This window comes from Protopterus annectens, chromosome 1.part1, assembly GCF_019279795.1.
Source record: "Protopterus annectens isolate FY-2018-M chromosome 1.part1, PAN1.0, whole genome shotgun sequence".
Classification (NCBI taxonomy): domain Eukaryota; kingdom Metazoa; phylum Chordata; order Ceratodontiformes; family Protopteridae; genus Protopterus; species Protopterus annectens.
In genome coordinates this window covers 1,733,716,894-1,733,739,650 of record NC_056726.1, presented here as the reverse complement: position 1 = coordinate 1,733,739,650, position 22,757 = coordinate 1,733,716,894, and the positions used below count along the sequence as shown (strand labels likewise).

General features: G+C 40.3%; 1 non-coding gene across 1 annotated transcript; it reads left to right on the top strand.

Moving 5' to 3' along the window:
• Window positions 1-3,780: 3,780 nt before the first annotated feature.
• Window positions 3,781-3,886, top strand: LOC122817275. The gene has a single exon (XR_006367192.1). It is a non-coding gene; the product is annotated as a U6 spliceosomal RNA (small nuclear RNA).
• The last annotated feature ends 18,871 nt before the right edge of the window (window positions 3,887-22,757 follow it).

Here is a 22,757-nt window from a genome sequence, read left to right as displayed (position 1 = left end):
CTGCAAAACAAAATGTATAAAATATTAACAGCTTAATTAGATCAATAACAAAAACCGCAGTGGTGGTTCAGGCCATCACCCAACCAACAAGTAAATGGTTGTAGCAAGTGATTAACGCACTCAGTGTTAACACTACAGAGACAATGGGTCACGAAGGTGCTAATGGAGGTGTAAACAAATAGCAGAAAGTATGTACCTATATTTACAAAATTAACAAAGGCACAACAGAAATCAAGTTGAGAGGATGACCTAATGGTGAAGGTGTTTGCCTTACAACCACAAGGTACAGGGTTTGAATCTCACAGGACATAATTGGCTAGGCTTAAAATGGTTCGCAAGGGCAGTTAGCCTAGTACTAACCTATGAACCAACAAGTAAATGGTTGTAGCAAGTGATTAACGCACTCAGTGTTAACACTGCAGAGACAATGGGTCACGAAGGTGCTAATGGAGGTGTAAACAAATAGCAGAAAGTATGTACCTATATTTACAAAATTAACAAAGGCACAACAGAAATCAAGTTGAGAGGATGACCTAATGGTGAAGGTGTTTGCCTTACAACCACAAGGTACAGGGTTTGAATCTCACAGGACATAATTGGCTAGGCTTAAAATGGTTCGCAAGGGCAGTTAGCCTAGTACTAACCTATGAACCTATACGAGCCTAGCCAGTTAGCATCATTGATAGGGAATGCAGTTAAGCCATCACTGTCATGGGATTAAAAGCAGAATTTTAGTACATTTTTCTGCTTTGTGAAAAGAGGCTGCAGACTTAAAAGGACACTATCCCAACTGACATTTCAGCCACCTGCCTCGGACCAAGATCTAAACATTTCCATTTTCCCTCCCACTTTGTGACATCAATTTTGATGCAGTCGACAATCCCACCCACAGTCTGCATGTCCTCCCTGCGGTCGAGTGACATTAAAGACATGCAGGTAGGTGTGAGCGTGAATGGGCGTGCCTTTGTTGAAGGTTGGGCTGGCAACTCGGCACCGTAAAAATCCACTGCCAATCATGAGCGGACCGGAGTTCCACTGTGGAGACCCCTAACCGGGAAAAGCCGAAAGACTAAGACAATCCCACCCACATTATCAGATTTCCTTAAAAGTTTTTTTTATTACCTGTCCAAGATATGTTTTTGTCCGGTAGAATGAAAACTTCTGTTATGTCGTTCCATGCAACATTGCAATCACTGTTGTATCCTGCATAGTGACTTTTCCAGACTGAAAGTTGCAGTTTTAATTATTTAGAAATGTAATTTCAGCTATTTATAATCTGTGCTGTTGCAGTACGTGTATCCTTTAGAAAGAGCAACGGGCAAGTGAGGGAGATGCCACTGCAATATAATGCAGCTTCAGTAGGCTGATATTACTGATGTGTTTACTATTTTTCATTTAATAGTTCAGTTGATCTTTTGTAATGATTTTCACTTGAGTACATTCTTGCTCATTTCATTTTACAGAGCAGTAAGATGTAGTCATTACATACTAGAATTTACATTATGTACCAATGTCTAAATGCCGCTTTATAAATGCGGTATGCCGCTTTGTAAATGCCGGTTTGTAAGTGGCAGTATATAATGAAATAATTGAACTTGCAGTTCCAATTACAATATATTTTTTAACATTTTGTGCATAGTAAATCTAGGAATTATTTACAGTTTGATTCAAACAACAAGGTTAATTTTTTTCACTGCTATTGCATTGTAACCTACTGTAAGTTTTTTTGTAATTCAGTGATATTTTACTGCAGGGAAGTAACTGTTTCTGTAATGTGCCAGTATGTGCCCCCTCTTGATTTTGCATGTGTTCTTTGCTATCATATTCTGCAAAAGTACATGAGAGAATGCTAGATTAGCAGTCCTATCCAGGGAAAAATAATAGTAGTAGTAGTAATAATAATAATAATAATATAATTTTGCTGCCGTTGTGTATTTTTTTTTTTTTATTCTGCAAGCTGCTTTATAAGGAGAAATACTTTGGTCAGTGATGAGGAGCATAGAGTACTGCCTCCATTGGTGTTTTCTGCCTACATGCTATATTTTACTGTCTGATCTAGTCATTTTGGGTTTCTTTTAATTTTTTTTTTACTGTTGTCAGTGAAGATTGTGTAACTGTCCTGAGTGTTGTGCATAAGTAAAATAAAATAAATAAAAAAATAAAGAAAACATTATGTGAACCTGGACATGGTCTCCACAAATGCAATAGTAATGCAGCTAAATTTAATAGTAACTGTTTTTAACTTATCTTTATTGGCTATTCCCACTAGGTTGCTGTTCTGTTTTTTTTCTTCGGGGAGAATAGTATTTATTCAATTTGCCACAAGCATTGGATGACTTCCCCTACCTTTTTTGATAGGTGCCATGGAATAATTTACATCCACCTGATACAATTAATTCAAGCTGATAGGAATTTGGTTTAACATGTCATCTGAAGGATGGCACATTCAGGAATACAACACCCTCCAATGCTACATTGCATGGAGTGGGAATAGAACCCACAGCTTTCGGGTCTTTTAGAATCAAAGGTAAGAGTGCTACCTGCTATGCTACTGACCACTTATGTCCCTTGTAACTAAATGCACCAATTATTTTCTTCAAATGTTCTTTCCAGTTAGCTGCATGCAATGATATACACTTAAGTTTAAAAAATGTTCATACAAAACACACTGGTCTTGGGCAGCCCCCATGGTATCAGTTTGAAAGAAAGCCATTCATTCTTTCCTTAATCAGCATATATATTGCTTGACTGAATGAATGACCTTACCTACTGACTTTTGTTCTTGAATCACATATTTGAGGCTGTAATTGTTGTGGACATAGGCATGACTATGCATCGCTTTACTCTATATATGCTGGCAGTAACCCTGCCCCTGCCCAAACTCCAGCCATATGCATTACTTTAGAAAAAAAACATTTCTTCACAATAATACTACACAAGACACTCGGATACATTTCCTATACATAAGGACACGCACAACACTAACAATTTTCCTCTTGCCTAGCCCTTATTCTAACCCTAACCAGCAAACACGTGCATACACATACCAACCCCCAAAACTGACCCATTTAACCACACAATACACATTTGTAGATGCTTCGCACTCAGAATCACATATGTACAACACAAACTATCCCCTTAGCTAGCCCTTACTGTAACACTAACCAGCAAACACATTCCTACCCCAAAACCGATCCACTTGCCTCCTTTGGAAAAAAAGATAACTTCTCAGCAACAGTCAAATTTGGAAAACTGCATGTTCAGTAAAAACACTACATATTTCACCTGGTCAAGCAAAGAACATTTGCCCATGTGAACTGCAAATATGTATATAGGCACCATTTTCTACCTTGTATACTAAATGCCTATAGACTGGAAATGTATAGCAGTGGACTGCCATGCTAGCAATCATCCAGACACACATCTTCATGCATCTCACAATATTTATACTTCTGCATTACAGATTTCTATGTAACTAAACCCCATTTAGTGTTATTAAAATTTAGCAAAATGAGCTTTCCACTATGTGGCCTTGGAACTATTTTTTAAAGTTCTGTGATTCAAGCAAAAGTTGTTTATCTAAATTATTTATAGGTATGTAACCACTACGTAAAAAAAAAACACACGCTTATAACAGAAACATACATTTTATAACTGGGGGGTGGCATAATAGTTAAGGTGTTTACTTCACAGGCAAGAGGTACATGGTTTGATTCTTACAAAAGAAAATTAGGTAGATATAAAATGGTCCACAATGGCAGCTTACCAATAATTGTTATTGTGCTTTCTTTGGCAGCACATATACTAAAATGAGAGTGATACAGAGAATATTAGCATGGCCCAGAGCAAGGATAACATGCAAATTCAAGAAGCATTCCATGTTTTGGCTCCCCATCCATGTGAAATAGAATTCCTCCTTAACCCAATTCTAAGTGTAACTTTGAGAAATGGATGTGGAACAGGAAATTCATCCCTGGCTTGGCACCTGCAAATGGTTCATCTTCCAGGCCTCTACTTGCAAATGTTTCATCTCACAAGCCCCTGCTTACACTTATGAAGGTTACCAGCAATTGACAGAGATTTGGGATGCAATGCTAGGCTTAAAAAGGCCCTTGTGGTCATTAGCCTAGTATATACCTATACACCTATATGTATACACATTTAGATGTGTGTACATACATATATATACTTATATGTATGTATGTATGTATGTATATATATATATATATATATATATATATATATATGTGTGTGTGTGTGTGTGTGTGTGTGCGCACCTGTATATATGAATGTGTAAATTTATATATCTGTGTGTATGTTGGTGTATGTGTCTATATGTATATATCTATATATAGAGCTACATATATATATATATATATATATATATATATATATATATATATATGTGTGTGTGTGTTTATATATATATATATATATATATATATATATATAAAAAATACACATACACACACACACTTTTATATATAGATGTGTGGGTGTGTGTATATGTATGGTGTGTGCCCGTGTGTGTGTATAAATAATCCTCGGGATTCAGTTTTTTTTTTCCATGCAGGAATAGTATAGCCATTCCTGCATGGAATATGGCCATCGAGCGATTCAGTAAACAAGTCTGGGTGAGCCTGCTAACACTATTCTGTCACGGACCCAACTGGATTATGCTAATGACCTCATTTGCTGGTGAAAGCCATGCAAATGAGGTCAGTTAGCGATCCAGTAACCAGGCAGGCATCCGTGGCAGAATAGTGTAGCATGCAGAAATGTATTCAGTGGGTCTATATTATAAGTTAGAATGGTGAATTATCCAAATGCCGAAACTTTGAACTGGGAAGTCGAACTTTCAAAGCCGTGGAACAACAAATTTTTTTCCCAAGGAAAAAAAATTTGGTGGGCCGTTTCCGTGGCTTTGCTAATTCCTCCACTGTGGTGCGATCTCGGAGTTGGTATATTTAAGTAGGGGGTGGGGGTGGGGGGCTAAGCCCCCCACATTAGAAAGTTTGAAGTGTTCATTTTTTTTGTTTCGTGCTGGAACAGCTATTTTTTTTTTCCCCCCTGGAAAAAAAAAATCGCTGTTCTGAGCGTTCGAACTTCTTGCGTTTCGAAGTTCTGGGTTTGATATTTACATAGTCGAATTTATGCCAGTTTGACTATGTGATATAGACCTGTATTCGGCTACTAGCTGAATGCATTTCTGCAAAAATCAAAATTGAGGCATGACAGCTCAAACTAAGGCATGTATTCTTATCCTTAGGCATGCCAATGGCCCAAATATATGACCATTGGCATGGAAAAGTGTTGCAAAATTATAAAAATCAAAAGTTTTTTTTTTTACCAATTTCTGCCGTTTAAGCATAGGGCAGTGGCGCGCAAATAGGATCATTTCGAAAATAAAGAAATGTGAAAAGTTAATTCTAAGTGAAATCTGAATTTTGCCATTATAGTCTGTGGCATGCAGAATCAAAAGAATAGCAGGGAATAGTGATTGCTAAGGGGAAAGGCTCTGGGGTAGTGCTGTAACTAGGGACTAAGGCAGTGGGGTATGCTAATGAGGGGAAATTTACTGAATCACAAAAAGAAAGCAGGTGCCAAACTGCACCTAATCTTGTAGGAGCTATAAGGCAGTGGTTTAGGCAGGAGGAGCAGCAGACATGAAAAGGGGGTGTGTCATGCTTGGTGTAAGCACAGTGGAGCTCCAAAGCTCCCAGATGAGCATTGCTAAGCACAGCTAAGCAAGGGTGTGTGTCTCAGGCTGTATTGAATTATTCCTTGAAATGAAGTGTGTGTTCATGTCCAGAAGAAGGCCATCTCTACTGCAAAGTGCTTATTTTAGCTAAACGGGTTTGCACAGCACGCACAAAACAGAAATAGCAGGACTGTTTACATTTGGGCACCGGGTTTGCGAGACCTGCCCAGGGCTTAAAAGAGGTGTGGGAATGGAAAAAAAAAAAAGGGAAATAGCAGAATAAAAGCAATCAAGTACAAATAACATAGCTGGCAGGTGGAATGTATCATAGTCAGCCAATCATACAGGCAGGATCTGCAGAACAACAGTATAAACTATGCAAACATCTCACAGTCTGTTTTTTCCTACAAACTCTGCACCATTGGTGTACACATGCGGGGGAATTTTAATCGAAAAAATGTTAGGGGCTGCCATTGCTTTGATCCATCAGTGTGTGCTAGAGTTTGAGGGTGGTGAGGAGGATAATGCTGACAACCATCTCAAACCAAGGAGGAGGAGAAGAGTGTTCAGACGCAGAATAACTTACCAGGGGCTACATAATCTGGAGATAGTAGAGCTCTGCAGGGTGGACAGAGACATACTTCAGCAAATCATCGAGCTGTGCTGGCCTCAACTCAGACCCAGAGCCAACAGAGGGGAACTCGCCCCAGTGGATACCAAGGTATGTGTAGCCTTAAGAATACTAGCTACAGGTAACTTTCCAAAGACCTACTGGCAACATCATGGGGGTCTCAAAGGCATCTGCAGTCAGGGTACTCCACCAGTTCCTGAATGCCATCCTACCACATGCTGTTGAGCACATTTACTTCCCCAATACCTGTGAGAAGAGGACCAGCAATATGCATCTCTTCCACCATGTAGCAGAATACCCAGAGGTACTGGATGCAATAGACTGCACGCACATCCACATCAAAGCACCACCCAGTGAACAGGGTAGGGGGTCTGCATAAACAGCAAGGGCTTCCTCTCCATCAACTGCCAGGGCATTATCATGAATGTGTGTGCTGGCAGCTATCACGATTCCCACATCTGGCATTCATCACAGCTGTACCAGGCATTTGCAGTGGGGACATCTGTATGGCCATCTGATTGGGGATGCTGGCTATCCACTGGAGCCGTGGATGATGACAGCCATCAGAAATGCACACACACCCACTCAAGAATGCCATAGTGAGGCACACGCACAAACCAGGATCATTATAGGGCATGTGTCTGGGATGCATCAAGTCACGGTTCCGCTGCCTTGACATATCTGGTGGAGCCTTGCAGTACTCTCCAGCTACATCTGCACACATTCATAGTATGTGCCATGCTACACAATATGATCCTGCGGAAACAGGTGCAGCAGAAACAGCACAGGGAAGGGCCACACAGCCCCCCTCACTGCCAAGGTCCCCCACAGGCACAGAGGGACTCAGAGGAGGAAGCCCCTGAGCCTGCTCCTGTAGGCAGATGGAGGTGTGCTCAGTATGCCCAGGCCTTGGCAAAGAGGCAATGCATAGTGCACACACACTGACACTGTAGAGATCCAGGGATTGACACCTCTCTCTGACTCACACATCAAAGTACCTGTAACTTAATGTATAAGCAGTGTACTATGTGCATCCAACATAGGCAGCCCTCAAGCATCATCCTCACAATTGCTGCAGGCACAAGGTAAGTCAGTCTTCTTAACAATAAATGAATGGATTAGTATGTTTTGGTTGCATATCTATGGTAGTGCTGCATGCATGCAAGGGAATGGGGTGGCCTACTGGGATAGCAGCAGACAGCTGACAACTATGTGGGACACCAGGAAATGCCTGCACAATGCTGGCTTCCCCACACTATGCAGTATCATGTAAGGTGACAAAATGCAAATGTAAGGCCATGCTGCTAAATGCTAGTAGCATACCTCTCAACCTCGTAGAGGAAGAAATCTGGACAAAACCATACATAATGGTGGGATAAAGGCCCAACTATAGGGACACATTTGAAATATTGCTCTCATAATGTTAGAAAGTTGATAGAATAACAGAGGGGGTGCATAGTAGCATGGATGTCATGAAAGGTGTGAAGTCTGAAACTCTAATGTTCTGTCAGTATTCCCTGACTGCAACCCTGAGTGGCTTGCAACAAATGTGCTAGAAAACCACAATGTTAAGGGAAACCGACCACATATATGACACATGAATCTAGATAATCTGTGACAATCTGTACAGTTGACAGGTATGGCCACACCTGGATATGACCCTTCAGAATACTACACAACCAGGAGATCCCCAGCCAGTATATCACCAATGTGCTGGACCTTTTACACAGCTTCATCAGTCAATCGGATGTAGTCACACCTCCCAACTGGTCGGATTGTGCAAGAATGTCTAGCCTTTACCTCACAATATAGATCTGTGCATCATCCATCTTGTATTTCTCTGGTAAATAACTGTGGTGATCCGATTATATCTGTCAATTGGTAATGAGACAATACAGTACCATGTCAAACATTACATACGTCAGAAAATGTCTGCTAAAACAAACCCTGTAACTCAAGCAAATCATACATCGATAAGAGCAATAGTTACAGTACACCCCTATGTTTGGCCCATTGTTTCCCCATATTGGCAGCCTATCTCCAGCTATCTTGCACAAACTGGTTGCAAGGTATGGCTGTAGCACACAACACCCCGGACTGGAGTACAAGTATCCTTGGAATGGATTCCCACACTTACTATAGAAGGTCATACTGAGCATGCTCCTACACTTAGAGAAGTGAAGCCCATGTCTGAAACCTCATCGGTCTATATATGTGCTGAAATTAATATTTTAGGTGTTTCTATACAATTTGATGTCATATGTTAAATAATACTACTTGTTGTCACTAATGTACTGTACTGTGTAAATTCAAATTGATGACTATTTTTGTGTGTGTAAATGTTTTCTGGGGCTTTTCGCCCCTGGCCTCTGCTGAAAAAGGACCCGTGTCCAGTCGGACTTTCCCGGTAAACAAATGTAAAATAATAAATAAATAAATACAACACCAAAATAGTCAACCACATAATAAGGGTCCAAGCTGTTCTTAAAAGTATCTAAACTACTGCTTGCTTTAGCATAATTTGATAGACTAATCAGAGAACAGATTAGTACAAATGTCATTCTTATATTATCTCTTCCATAGGTTATCCAATACTTCTCTACTACTATTTGATAACCTCAAGCATTCCCAAAGTTACTTGTCTTTGAGTACACTATAAACTGAATAAGTTATCCTCTTAAATGTCTCTGAGACACTGCAGAAGTTCTGGTATTTTATTCCTGTATAATCAATGAAACTTTCAGATTCATGAATGAACTTGGTATTTTTCTTATCTGCTCTTTCCATTTTTTTCATACTTATTTTCCATATTATTAGTCCACACTTTATTCTGGGTCTGTTACTTACTAAAACTGATTTCATCATTTACGACTTCCTAGACTTTATAAGTAGTTTTATAACTATAATTAACCAATATGTTGATATGATGTGAAAAATGCAAAGCAGGAGCTATCCATATACCCAGGTCCTTAAATGAGTCCACAGTTTCAATCTCTGTGTGCTGTGTTAATTATTTATCCTTAAATCTATGTTTCCCAAATGAGTCCACAGTTTCAATCTCTGTGTGCTGTGTTAATTATTTATCCTTAAATCTATGTTTCCCAAACCTCAGATGCTTATTTATTTATGTATTTATTTATTTATTAATATATTCTCCTGTGCCAAATGTCAGTCTAGACAACAACTTTTGCTGACATATCTTATCCATAATAGATGTATTCAGTTTTCCCATTTTCAAGTCATCTACATACAAACTGTATTACACCTCAGATAAAAAAAAAATAAATAAATCAGAAATACATAACCTAGAAGTTCACTTGTCCAAATGCTGTATGATCCTTGCCATGTCCAACTTTTAAAGCCATGCAGCTGCCTGTCTTATCAACCTTACATCGATACCCGGTTTTTCTAATTTATTGATCAGTCTGTTATGCATCCCTATCAGAGTGAAGACAAGTCTACATATATTACATCACAACAGACTTTTTCTCTTACAGCTGTTACTATATTCTTATAGAACAGCATAGTGCAGTGAGATATAGACCCATTTTTGACATATGCATGCTAATATATGGTTTCAAAATCCATCTTTTCCAGTTTTGACAATTTATACAAAATAACTTTTTCATTATTTTTCCTCAACAGAAAAGTAGACTTCTGGATCTTCATCCCAGGCTGCGTCCTACATGGGCTCCAACAAGAGTTAGCAACACCATTGGGTAGTGTTTTCATTCATAGTCTAAGCACCAACTTTGTCTCAGCTGAATGGAAAACAGCCACTATTATCCCCTTGCACAAAGGTGGTGCTTCCACTGACCCAGGGAATTATATTCCTATTAGCCTGACTAGCCTTATCTGAAAGGCCATGGAGTGAATCATCATGGACCTTATCAACAAAGATAATGGTAATCTCCAAACACTTGCCCCTACTCAGTTTAAATTTGTCTAAGGCAGATCATACCTGTTAAACCTGGTGGACTTCTTTGAGATTGTCACCAAGGCCCTGGACAAGGGAAAATCTGCACATAGAGCCCACCTAGACTTAGCCAAGGCTTTTGACACTATCCCCCACTCAAGCATCATTGACAAACTCACTTAGCTAGGTATCAACCCTTATATTGTTAGACGGGTTGCTCACTGATGGAACCTATATAGTAAAAATAAGGGAATGCACCTTCAACAGCAGACCTGTAACCAGTGGTGTTCACAAGAATCATTCCTGGGACCTCTACTGTTTGGAATATATTTCTCTAAAGTACAAGCAAAACTAAAGGTCTGTGGCAGACAGTTTGATGACTGCATTTGGAGCAGTCATAAAATCCCCAAACGATGTCAATATCCTACAAGAGGGTCTTACACAAACAAATGATTGGTGCCAAAGTCATGGCCTTAAACTTAATGCAATGTATTAGCATCCCTTTTGGTAAGAGTGATGTTCCTGCTAACTACCATGTCAATAGCAGCACCCTAAGTATGCACTCAGTGGTGAGAGACTTGGACACACAAGTTGACAGCAAACTTAGCTTTGTTCACCATATCTACTTAGTGGTAAAGAAGGGCATTCTATATTGCTCATCTCATAAGTAAAGGCATTGCCTCCAGAAAAAAAGAAGTTATAACCTCCCTGTACTCTTCCCTCATCAGGCTAATAATTGAGTACAACGCCCCTTTAGATATGTACCTTTCCAAGCACCTGCAGCAATTGGAGAGACCACAAAGGTTCCCTCACAAGGAAAATTCAAGGTCTTCAGCATCTGTCCTATGTGGATCATCTGAAATCACTGTCACTTTATTCTGTTTCATACGGACTACTCGGGTGAAGCAATCTCTGACCTTGCTTTATTGGAAATGTTGCATATCTGCAAGACAAATGGCATATGGGTTACTCATTCTAAAGACCTTAACCTGGTAGGTGACATTAATAGATCTTGCTGGATGGACAGATTTGTCTCCCAGAGGTTACCACATCTTTGGACAGACTCCCACTTCATGTCAAACAGAGCACCTCAATGACCCTCTTCAAACACAATCTGGATGATTGGCTGGGTAACTGTAAATTCACCTTGGGGTTCCACTTGTGTCCCTTTTGGACAGGAGCAATAGGTGCTGATCATAGAAAATAAGGGTAGAACTTTGCTAGGCTTGTAAGGGCCTTACGGCCATTAGCCTAGTAATTTCCTGTGATCCTATTTGTGACACTGGTTTGTCATATTCCCTGTCCATTAAAAGTTTAACAAATGCAGGCCCCTTATCTTCAAAAATCTCTCCATACTTAAATGACCTAGTGAATAACAGATATAATGGTATTGTAAGTTCATAGTAAAGTGTTCCTGGATCATTTTTTACTAATTTCTTCTCCTAGAATCTACACAGAGTTTATTTGTTTGTACATCCTTTCACCTGCCATACTTTATACATTTATAAAATGGTTTCCTGTTATGCTCAGTATCTTTATGTACTATGTTTAACTTGTCTGTCCAGTTTAATCATTTGTTTTCAAAGCTATGGTTTGCCATTTTCCCTTATTTTATCTTCCATCTTAAGTATAAAAATATATCATCTTGGTCTTGTATGTCTAGAACCTGATGGTAAACAGTTTTTTTTTTCAATTTTTTGCATTAGAACAATTTCCATTTCAAACCTTTTACATTTCTTCTGCTGTCTTTTTACTGCTCACTCCAATTAGTTATACAAAGTGATTGTGTACTGTATTTGTTCCAGGAGATCTGTTATTAATTGTTGGTGTATTGGTTTAGCAAACATGATATAACGAACAATATCCAGTATGTTGTATTCCCCATCAGGTTTGTTTACAATCTACAACTGGCGTCCCTTACTAATTTGTATAATCAATGTTTCTCCACTCTGTCTTTGGTAAACTCAGATCCTCAGCTATTACAATGTTTCCTTCCTGTGTTTCTTGCCAGAAATGTATGAGTTCCCCTAGGTCTTAAGTACTTGACTTTGGTGGAATGTACATTTAAACATTTTTTTTTTTATATTTATTTATAGGAAATGTTTCACATAGCAGTCAAACACAGTCCTTGAATATACATTGGTATGCACTTAAATGTTATGGAAACTCATGATTTAAATGTTTCTATGCACTACATCAAAATGTTAAAGGTAATAAAGCTTTTTAACTAAAGAAAAAGATCTAGTCCCAAGTATGAAATCACATACAACAAAATGGAACGTTCCAAAGAATTTCATGCCAGTGTCTTGATTCTAAGTTCTTAATAAAACTTTTTAACTATTACTAAAATGATATGAAGACACTTTAACCACAAATGTGGAAGTGAGTTGTTATATTACTACAAAACATAGCTAGTAGAAAGACACATCCAGGGTGAAATCCAAATATCATTAGTTGTACATTGACAGATCACCTGACGATCTAAAGTATTTAATGAGGTGTAATAGAGCAGAAGAAAATATAATAAAGTCACTGGGCAAACACTATGGAGTGAATTGAAAAGGTCTTAACAGTCCTTACCATTCTGTATGTCAACAATATGTACCATAGGGACCAGCTATAATTAAACTGCTGTTCCTTTCCTCTATGTATGACTATTAAACGTCCAGACCCATCTGTCCCATATTTGAAGTGTAACATTTCACAGTCTCATTGTTAATTTTGAATAAAATGTAGGATTTTTGCCAATAATAAGTTTACATGAAATGGGATAGACCAAGACTCCCAGTCAGATAAAGTTTAATCTAAGATCTTTCAACATTAAGATCCCTGGCCTCCTTGGTAGTACATTCAAACATTTGTAATCTATTTCAGGGTTGCTATTACTGTCGTCATTGCACAATATATAGTATTGGCACTATCAACAAATGCATAAGTGTAGGTCTCATAATAATCTGTAATCCTTATCATAACACCTCCATCAGATTTTTTGTTAGAATGTCTATTACAGTAAAAGTATTTATACCCTGACAGAATTGGTTATCAATTATTGCTAAATTAACCATGTTGCACAAAATAACATCATTATTATGTAAGCACATAGTCAGAGAAAGTTATTGCCACTGCTCCTTGCATTAACAACCAACACAGACAAATCAAATGTTGCTATTTGTGAACTGTTAAATGTCTGATCTGGCAAAGACTCTGTTTTGTGTTTGTCAAATATTCCAATATATCTGATGCAAACATTTTCTTCCTTTGACTTAAAAAGTGGACTCCTTCCTGCTGATATACACGAGCTCAAAATCAGGCTAGGATGTTCTATATGTTCCCAGTTTTTAACCTTTTATTCATGTAGGCATATGTACTAAAAATCTTTTCATGATGATCTGACTCTCTTTTCTGTGGGTGAAATTATGTCCTAACACCTACACAAGCTGTGCCAGCTAAGAGGGTTACAAGTTCCCTACTAACAGTTGATGAGTCCTTAAAGTTGAGATCATTTGATCCAACATAAATAAAGATGGCTCCATTTTGTAGACTGTATGTTTTTGTTTCTGGCAAGTATAACAATATTCAATGTACGTTATCATCTCTGCAAAACTATCAGTTTATTTAACAACTCAGTCTCCATTTACTAATATACAGTTTCCAACCTGATCTAAAAAAAATCTCCCACATTGAATTCAGTTATCTGCTGTTTCATTTTTTTTTTTTTATAAAAGAATAATTTTTCATCACTATCAGTCTCATTGATATACTATTGTCACCACTTCATTTACAAGCATACATTTCTCATCCACTTGTCTTTAATATTCAATAGTCTGAGCCATGTTTCAACCTCATTCTTTCCTTACAGTAATCTTTAATTTTTCAAGATGAATTTAAAAATTATCATTTCAGTCAACCCCATACATTATTATTCTGCCTTCTCTTTTGAAGCAATAATGGCCTTTCAGTAAACTGAATGTTTTGTGACTGAAAAATGTCATCATTCCCTGTAATATTGGTATTATGTATCAAAGTAGTGTACTTTGGTTTATATATTTTTGCTTAGCCTTATATACATTTTCAGTTTCCTTTTCTTATTATTTGTTGTGACCTTCTTCTTTTCTTTCTTTATCTGACTTATCAGGTTGCAATATACTTGTGTCCCGAATTGCAAAGATGCCATCTCTAGTTGTTGTGTCTTTCGGCTTTTCCCGGTTAGGGGTCGCCACAGCGGAACACCGTTCCGCTAATGATTGGTAGTGGATTTTTACGTGCCGAGTTACCAGCCCTGATGCACAACCTTCAACGAAGGTACAAAGATGTCATCTCTAGTATCGCATTTAATAGAGGTCAAGTGATCTTTACTAGCAGAGGGCACTTCCATTCCTAAATGTATTTTATTAGCCTTTTTCTCATCATCCCAGCTATTAATATGCAATGCAAAACAACTCTCTTCCAAGCTGTGCCAGTTTCATAACTACAATCATCCTCAACACATTTAGATTTATTATCAGTAATGGTAAGCAAATCATTCATCTTTTGACATGAAAAACATATCTATTTAATGTTATGTGTTACTTTTATATATACACACAGCATTTAATACATTGAACAAGATATAGCAAATCATTAATCAAGATGAGCAAATCATTAATGGCATACTCATTATATGAAGCAGTTCTGAATGGCAATCAGTTAAAGTAAAGCAAAGCATTTTAAAATAAATAATCATGGAATTCACAAAAATTAGAGCAACTTTCTAGTTAAGTCAAACTTAATGCAGAAATCATAGCTACACCAAACAAAACAATATTAAAGTACACTGATCCTATGGTGAATAGTATCGAAGGCTTTGGCCAGGTCAAGGTAGGTGGTGTGTGCGTCTTCCCCTTGTCCATGGCTTTGGTGACCGTCTCAAAGAAGTCAGCAAAATTTAACAGACATGGCTTCCCCTTGATGCAGCCAAACTGTGTAGGATCGAGAGTTTGGAGGTTGCCAATGTCCTTGTTAATGAGGTCCATGATAATCCATTCCATGGCCTTGCAGATCAAGCTAGTTAGGCTGATGGGTCTATAATTTCCCAGATCAGTGGACAGTCCACCTTTGTGCAAAGGGATGACAATGGCTGTCCTCCACTCAGCTGGGATGAAGCCAGTACACAGGCTTTGGTTGAATAGGGAACCTAATGGTGCTGCAAGTTCCTGCCTGAGCTCATGTTGGATGCAGCCCACACATGGGTGAAAACAATGGGGTTTTTTTGTATTTTTTTCTTGTTTTTATCAGTTCATTGAACTGATAATCATGAAAGTGCGCTTTTGTTTAAATGCACGTTTGCATTAGCGGAGGTCTGCTATACTTTTTCGAAAGAATGCACTTTCGATGAAGTACAGTATACCCATCTAATTGTATATTGAGATACATATGTAAATATGCAGGTACAAACGGAGTCCTAGATCATGTTTTACATTTGTCATTACTATTTTAGATGATTTAGGTGGTGATAATCACCAATGAGTTTGTTTTGAACAAATTCATTGATTACTCAATGTACATACACAAAGTTAGAGACAACACACATTTATATATATATATATATATATATATATATATATATGCTCAGAACACATTATTAATTAAATTTAGAGGTATTTACACAGATGAGCATTTGGATAACAGAGTGGAAGACAAGGACAGTACAGTAATGTGATGCAGGCTACTCAGCACCCAGATGTACTAAAAGTATAATTCCACAGTGTAGGATAACAGCAGAACTGTTTGTGTTGTTGGGAAAGTGAATTGACAGAAAGCTGTGTATACAGTGTATGAATATTGTACTACCTGGCATAATATTATTGTATTCCATAATAAGTCATTATGGCTACATTACCCTTTAATGTTTAACTGACCCTCAGCATTATGTCAGACATTTGCATAGACCTAAAATGTGACAACAACACACTGGCCATACCTTGTATGTACTGTTGTCGATATTTGACAAGGTGATGGCAGTCCTATACTTGGACTGAGACAACACATCCTTGTTTTCATTTGATGCATTCAGGTATGGGGTGTAGCACTTTACAGCTCATCATCAGTGCATAGCAATGAGAGCAGTCACCAGATAGTGACATATTGAGTGGGAACACTGTTCTGTTACTGGCATGATATCCGCAGTCTAGCTGTCCAGGCTATTTCTCATTCAGGGGTCTGGGGTGTGCATGTATGGTTTGGGTCATCCAGAAGTCTACTGGCAGGCCTTACGTAAATGTTGTTGCTCATTCATGTCATGCTAAGGTCTTCCAGGATGACAGTACTGCATCTGTATCTGTTTTTAAACTTTGTCACTTCTCTGAACTACACAACATTGTGTTATGTGATGCTGTCATGTAGCCAATGTGCAGACGTGACTAATAGGTCTGCGAATACCATTCATGGGTCTGGTCAAGGATACCGATTTACTAGCATGTGGTGATGCCAAAATGAAAGAGGTGTGCACATTTAGGTTCATGGATTCATGGTTTAACTGTAGGCTATTGATCCAAAGGAACATCAGTAGCCTAGCCACAACATCCCATATTGTAAGTACTCAGTGGCATGACTAATTTGTATCTAGTTTTAGGCCCCTTTCAATGACAGCTTCAGGGGCAAGACCTGGGTTGTAATTGTGATTGCCCATACATACATCCAGGTTATGCTTGAAGAGGGTCAGGGATCTACTTTGCTTTATATCCAAAGGAAGTCTATTCTGTTAATGGGAGATTCTCTGGGATATATAGCTACCTTGCCAGCAGGTCCCATTTATGTTATGGTAGAGGAGGGGTTCTCTTGAACAGGTGTTTACAGTGTTACTAGTTCGGCGGATGTGCAACAAGTGACAGTGGACTGGGTCCTTTGAGGCTATGTAGGTTTGACAGAGATTACCTCGCCAGAGTCTATAGGAAAACAGAAAAAAAACCAAGTTGCTTTAGGGCTGTCTGGGTAGCTCAAGAAAGACATACCCTTGATTATTGTAATTTTTACAGAGAGCATGCCTCCCAAACAGTAGAATTGATTACACCCATTAACCAGTTTGCTATCTAACAGGTGACATACGAGTTTACAATGACAGTAGTAACCTTGAAGTGCATTTCTAAAACAGTTATATGCACTGCAAACATAGTTTCACCAGTAAATCTGCATTATCAGATATGTTGTTGCGTCTTTCGGCTTTTCCCGGTTAGGGGTCGCCACAGCGGAACTACAGTCTGCTAATGATTGGCAGTTGATTTTTACGTGCCAAGTTGCCGGCCCTGATGTACAGCCTTCAATGGAGGTACGCCCATTCACGCATGTCTCCACACAGAAGACGCTCTAGCTGAGAATCGAACGGGACAACGTCTTGCTGTGAGGCGACAACGCTACCGCAGCACCACCACCGTGGACTTCATTAACATTATCAGATATGTTACATATCTGAAATTTATAGACATTCAGTAATGCATGTAGAGGCTGTTGTTTATAAACCACATGAATAAACAGATTATGTGTTACATACATACATAGAAAAATAGCTACTATAACTTGTCAAAATATAGGGTTATCGATGGCATGAGATTTTGGTTGCAGCACTTCATTTTTACTGCCTTAGTAAAAGTACCCCTGTAATTACCTACTGTAATATACTAGGAATGGTAGTGAAAAGTGTATGGGAAATGAAATAGACTGCATTTGCTTCAACTTTCAAATGCTAATCAGTGTAAACTAACTGTACTTCAGTCAAACATTCAGGAAACGTGTGAAAGTTGAAAACATTTTGCAGCAATGAATGACAGAGAAAAGAAATCCAGTAGGATGGAATCACTATTAGACAAATAGTTACGGTGTGATTTCTGAAGGACAACATATAGCATCAGCTAATGAGAAAATACTTTTACAACAGTGATTAGATTTAGTTCCAATGCTGTGTGACATTTTTAGAGATACGATGCAAAATATTTTATTCTTTTAGAATATTTGGACATTTGTTACTCAACATGTTTCTTTGCAAGGTACAACTGTCCAAAGCAATGTTGTGTTGTAAAATTAGGCAAAATTTGTATGATTATAAAAGCACACCTACATGAACACACACGCACATACACTAACAAGCAACAGTAATAACAGACCATAAGAAAAATAATTTCCAATGGAGGGAAAAAGATTTGTGGCAACAAGCATGAAAAATACTATTGCCTAGACTTGAATAATTATTAGATACGGTTTTGCAAAAACAAGTACATAGTAAAGTAGCTATCACTTCATTGCTAAAGAGGCTCCAGGTCTGTGTGTGTGACAAGATAGCATCTCTAGCTGAGTAAAATCCAGTCATTCAGCAAATCTTATTGCTCATGAGTGGGGGAAGGAAAATACAAAAGGACAAACTGCAACTGTAAGTTCTAAGCACTTCCTCTATCAACCCCCCCCCACTGAGAGTTTGTGTAATCTGACCTGCAGTATATGAAAAAGGCTCTTTGAAAACCTTGCCTCTAGGTGAACATGTGACTTGCAGAGTACTGAAATGTAAACAAACTCCTCTAGCAAAAAATCTGAGATAGTGCCCCTTTAAGTTTTTTTTTCTGCTTAATTAGAGATGATCTTGGCTCATTATGTGCTGTATACATAAAGTATAGGGAGTAAGTAATGGCTGTGGCCTACTGACCAACATGCTACCAATCATCACACTGAAATGCCCAACAGCATCAATGTTGCATATGTGGAACCCAAATCATAACTAGAAATACTGCTAAAGAAGTATGAAGAACCTTTAATAACCTTTTCTTATTAAAAAAAAATTAGAAAGAAAGGCAGCATAACCTCCGTAGCAAAACAAAGATCTTACTTGACAAAGCCAGACAGATGAACATGAAATGGTACCCTAGGCAAAGGATTCCATGACACCTAACCCCTTGCTTCCCACTGCTCTTCTGCCATACACAGCCCACAATGCCTCCACCCTTGGTTCCTCATCACAGCCTCCATATAAATAATCCAGATTATTATTTTTTTTTACTTTTTCTGACATATCTGGAGTAGTTTACTTCATCTGGTCTTCAACCTGTGGGATACGGATCTGAGCTGGCAACTTTACTAACATCAGCACCAAACTCCAAACTCCTCCCCTTACCCATAATACACCTCCACTGCCTTCCATCCCCAGATCTCGTTTGCCGCAAATAGCTTATGCATTGTGATCTCTTGAGCTCCAACTTTTCAAGTGGGTAAAAAAACCTTTAAACTATTTCCTTAAAAATTGTTAGGTAGTGGTAGAATAGGTTCCCCTTTCTCCTCCCCTCACTTGGTGTGTCGAGTTACAGTGTTTTAGGGGTAGTTAGCTTAGTTTGAATAGTTGTGTGGATTTTTTGCTTCCCATCCTCCCTCTGTGTTTCTATGTGCGATTGTGGTGAATGGGTGTTATCAGAGAGAATTAAATAACTTTTTATTTAAACATTTTCCCTCTTCTGATGGAATGGCTGACAAGCCTATTTTCAAACGTTGCACTGAGTGTGGCCATAAATGATCCCCTGCGGATGGCCACACTCTCTGTGTTATGTGCTTGGGCGTGGTCCATCTGAGTGTGGACTGAAGTATATGTGCGGGCTTCAACCCTGTGCCATTAAAGATAGGAAGGCCAAGTTGGCCCTCAAAGGCCTTTTTCCCCCTTCAGAGACTGTTTCCTTGTCTCCGGCTTCAGTCACAGTGGCTGCTGTGTCCGCCTCTCCTTCGTCTCTTCCCCTGGCTTCTCCTCCCTCCCAGGCTGGGACTCAACCTCCTGTTCAAAAGCCTGTGGAAGCGGAGCGGAAAAGGGGCAGAGAGAAGGAGAGAGAGTCGACGGTGAGGGAAAAGTGAAAGAGGTTTCTGGACCTCCCTTCACCTGTGAAAACGTTACAGATCCATGACTCTCCTAGGCTCTGATCTCCGAGGTTCTCTCCGGAGCCGGAGGAGAGACACACCGCTTCTAGGGTCTCGGTACCCCGACCTGCCAGGTCGAAGTCTGTGGCATCGAAGTCCACCCGGTCCTTACCTGAGGTTGATATGGATAAAATGATGAGGTTTATCAGTACTCACATCCAGATGGGGGTCTTGCCAGCCCTCTCTCCCTCAGGAGGGGGGAGTTCGCTTCCCTTTTTCCAGCCAATATCTCCTTCTCCAATCCGTCCATCGGGTTCGGAGTATTCGGATCTGAGGATGGCTTTGGTCAGGAGGTTAGTGCCAATGGTACCTGCTTCCTTGATGCCGACAGCTGCCGGAAGCATTTTGGATCCGACTAGCTCGTATCCAAGGTGCTCTCAGAACTGGAGCTTGAGTGTCAGATCCGAGGGAGTGGAACATTTTTCATCAGCTCCACCTTTATGGGGCCAAGATCCCTCCCTCCCTCGGAGCTCCATCCACATTGGGCCCGGCTCCAATTCTCTTGCCGGATCCGGGGAGACTGGCCTCCTTATTGGTTTCTCAGGAAGTTCACTCTCCTTCATTATTCGACGTGGTAGAAAGGGTTTTCTCCACTGGATCGAGACCCCTGGCTTCCCCCTCGGACTCCACCCAGACCCCTTTGGCTCTTGCTATGGTCCCCATCATTTTACCAGAGGGTAAGCCCGTGCTTGAGGAGCCCCAGACTATTCCCCCTGAGGAACAATTGGCTTGCAAGTTCCCCATGGAGAGCCCCACCAGAGAGGTATCTCGCAAGCATATATGCAAGAGGAGGCACTTGGACTCCCCCCGAGTCCCTCACCGAGGACACGGACTTGGATGATGGAGAAGGTTCCCCTAGGTCATCTCCCGAGGATGTCTTCTTTGGAGACATCATGGAAATCCTGCGAAAACGGGGAGGTTGGTCTGCCCCCAAGCCTTCTTCTGATGAGTCCATGTTCCTGGACGCTTTCGGCACAGGCCCATCTACTTCCTGGGTGTCCCCTCTCACGGATCCTTGGGTGGATCTGGTCACCTCATGGGCATGGAAGGAACCAGACACCATGGAACCAATTCCAAAAAGACCCGATAAAATTTTAAGCCCCCCCCCCCATAGACTTGCATGGAACAAAGGCTCCCCCGTAGACGCTATGGTTGTAGCAGCAGCCAGAAAGAAGGAACTTGCCCAGGAGAGTTCCTTGGTTCATCCTCCAGATCGAGAGTCAAGGATAATGGACCACCTAGGGATGCGGGTTTACGCTTCAGCTACCTTTTCGATTAGGGTGCTGAACTACCTGTGACCTGGTAAAGGAGCTGGAGGAGTCTTCCCCCCAAGTCCATGTCACAGGAGGACAAGGCTTCGTTCTCCATGAGGATGGCCACTTTGAAAGCAGACTCCAACATGTCCATGTGACTCCTTTCACATGCTACAGAAGGAGCATCTAGGGTGGCTGGGTCAGGCCTTTCTGTGATGTGCAACGTCTGGATCAGGTTATGTCAATTTTCGGAACCTTTCAAGGCGTCCTTTGCCAAGGCGTCATAAGGGGTTATGATGGCTCTACTCTCTTTTGTAAGACCGTCAAAGAGACATTAGTCTAGAGTGAAAAGGATGGGAAGACATTGTCTGCCGTCAGGATCTGCATCTCAAACTCTCATAGGTCCTTTTCCCAGAACCAGAGAGGGCAAAAGAAGATGTGATTCCGGAAGTCACAGTATTCCCGGGACACTCAGGGCTCTTCTTCCCCCAGAAGCAGAGGGGGACAGAATGGGTGCCGGCCCAGAGGCAGAGGGGGTCCAAAGAATTTTGGGTCTCGAGAACCTTTCTTGGACAGACCCGGGCAGCAATCCTGAGTGGTTGCCCAACTCCTCTACTCTGGAGGCAGTCAGGGGATGATTGTCCTTACACCTAGTGGTATGAGAGTCCATAACAACAGACCGCTGGGTGCTACAGATCACATGCAGAGGATACTCTATCCCCTTTGTGGGTTCCCCCAAATCTTCCAGACATCTCCCTGATGTACCACCCACGCAAAGGGAGGCAGCAGCACAGGAAATTTCCAAGCTGCTAGAAAAAAGAGCCATTGATACCGTCCCCCCAGATCAGTCCAGATCGGGCTTCTACTCCAGGTTCTTTTTGGTGCCAAAGAAAATGGGGGACTTAAGGCCTATTCTGGATCTTTCTACCCTGAACCTGTCAGTTGCCAAAGAGCAGTTCCGGATGGTCACATTACAGTCCATCATGCCGTACCTGCAAGAGAGCGACTGGATGCACTCGTTTGACCTCCAGGATGTTTACTATCACATAAAAATGCACAGAAGCTCCAGGAGGCTCCCCTGCTTCTGGCTAGGAGTCAATCATTACCAATTTCAAGCCCTACCCTTTGCTCTCACCACAGCCCCCAGGGTGTTTACCAAAGGTATAGAGGTGGTAATGGCTCACCCGAGGATTCAGTTCTGTCTGTACCTGGACGATTGGCTCCTCACTGCTCCCACCAGGCATCTACTCCCAAACCAGGGACTGTTTCCTGACTCTTGCCCTGCATTTGGGGATCGTAGTTAATGCAGCCAAATCTCTCCTAGATCCTGTACAGGTG